Raw genomic sequence first — 2,302 nt, 5'->3', positions numbered from 1 at the left:
AGTTACTTTTGTTTGTGGATTTTTTTTTCATTTCTTTTGTTTTTGTAGGTTGTGTTTTTGCTGAGACTTTATGTTTTTCCTCTTTATTTTTATGACTTTGTTTGTTAACTTTCTTTGTGGTTACCATGAATTTTACCCTTATCTTTCTAAGTTTGAAGCAGTCTACCATTACTTGGTATCGCCTGGCCTTCCTAGCCATTAGAAGGTTCTATACCTATGCCATTTATTCCTTCTTTTATTGTTTTGATGTTGTTGTCATTTACTGATTAACTGCTCTAATTCTCTGTTGTATTTCTTTGGTTTTGGCGAGTGTGATTATGATATGCCTTGGTGATTTTCTTTTGGGGGTCTCCTATATGTGGTTCGTTGAGCTTCTTGGATGGCCAGCTTTTCATCTTTCATGATATTGGGGAAGTTTTCTGTCAGCAGTTCTTCAATGATCCTCTCTGTGTTTTCTGTTTTCTCCCCCTGTTCTGGAATTCCAACCACTTATGAATTTTTGCTTTTGATTGTATCCCACATAACTTTCAGGGTCTCTTCATTTTTCTTTGTTCTTTTCTCTGAGTTTTCCCTGAACAGAGTTGTATCCAAGTGTTTGTCTTCAATTCTACTGATCCTGTCTTCCACTGTTTCAAATCTGTTTCTCAGCCCTTTGATGACACCGTCCATTTCTGAAATCTTGTAGTTTATCTTTTGGATTTGTAATTGTTGTCTTTGTATAATTTCTAGTTGTGGATTTATTTTGGAATTTTGTTCCTGCACTATTTTCCTGAATTCTTCCAATTTGTTGTCTGTATTTTCCATGAATTTGTCTATTTTTTATTCATTTTTGCCTGCTTTTTGCTTTAGCTCTTGGAGAATTCTGAGTATTAGAGATTTGAATTTCCTATCAGGTAGTTCTAGTGCCTTTTCTTCCTCTGGGAAGTCATCTGGTGTTTTATTTGGGATGCCTACTGGAACCATCCTGTCCTGTTTTTGTAAATGTTTTGATATGGTCTTCTGTCTTCGGGGCATTTAGTAGTTATTTTTCTCATTTATTGATTGTAGATTTGTTTGTTTCGTCACTTTTTTTAAAAAATTTGTCTATATCTGAGCGGGCGTGCTGTGTGTTCTTTGATGTTTGCTCATCTGTGGGCACAATACTTTTCACTTCTTCTCCAATTGGCAGGGTTAGTCATTCAGATATGGTATAGCAGGGCAGGTCTAACTGAAGAGGAGTTACTGGGACAGGTTGTTTGTGGCACCCACCACAGCCACCAGGGTGTGTGTGTAATCAGTGCAGGGCAGGTTCCAGTAGGCCATTCCTGTGCTGCTTGGTGGTGTTATCACAAGCACAAGGTGCAGGTAGGCAGGATGTAGCAGGGAGATTGGTATGTGTGGAGCTAAGAAGGATAGGGGAGAGAGGACAGAGGAACAGGAGCCAAAAACATACAAACAAACAAAAAAGAATGCTAGGGGAGCTTGCCGTTGGAGTGGAGAGATGAGAGACTATGAAAAGGAGAAAAACAAAAAGGGGAAGAGGTAGAAAAAAAGAAAAGAAAGGAATGAATAAATAAAAATTGGAAAGGTTAAAGAACAGCAAAGTTCCCAAGGATCCCACAGGTGTGGCTATGAGTTCTGGGGAAGTTGCTGTCAGGTGTTGCAGTACAGCCTGGCTAGAAGGCATAGAGGTACGCAATACCATGTATTCAGGGAACAGAAAGAGAAAGAAGATATAGAGTGATGAGAAACTGAGTAAAGAAGAAAGACAAAAGGGGAACAAGAGGGAAAAGAAAACAAAACAAATTAAAAAAAAAAAGAACAAGAAAAGCCCCCCAAAAAACAGAAAAAAGAGAGGAAAAAAAAAAAACAACAACGAAAAAAGAAATGTCCTCTGGGGTTCCTCTGTACGTCTGTGCAAGTGGAGGGTGTGGTTTTTAAGCCACACAGTACCACCTGGCCAGAACGGGCTTCCAACTCAAGAAAAGGAAAAGAAAACAAACAATTCAAACAAACAAACGAAGAAAAGTCCTGGGACCCTACCAGCACGGCAGCCCAGACTGGGAAGCAGCTCCACACTCGAATGGAACCCCACAGCCCCTCAGGAAGAAGCAAAGATGGCACACGGAGCCAGGTATTTGAGCAAAAGTAGGGGCAGGGCGGTGAAAGGTAAGGAAGAAATCAGAAGAGGCAGAAAAATAAGCAACACCAGCAGCCAGCAAATGGAACTCAGAGAGCCAGCTAGTGCGGGCTGGTGGAATCCAAGCATCTGGTGTTTCCCGGACAAGAGATTGTGGCCACGGGAAGCAGAGGAGGCTGAGTG

The sequence above is a fragment of the Trichechus manatus genome, unplaced genomic scaffold (genome assembly GCF_000243295.1).
Source record: "Trichechus manatus latirostris isolate Lorelei unplaced genomic scaffold, TriManLat1.0 scaffold00232, whole genome shotgun sequence".
In the NCBI taxonomy this organism is placed as follows: Eukaryota; Metazoa; Chordata; class Mammalia; order Sirenia; family Trichechidae; genus Trichechus; species Trichechus manatus.
The sequence above is the reverse complement of the archived record's forward strand: the minus strand, read 5'-3'. Positions refer to the sequence as shown.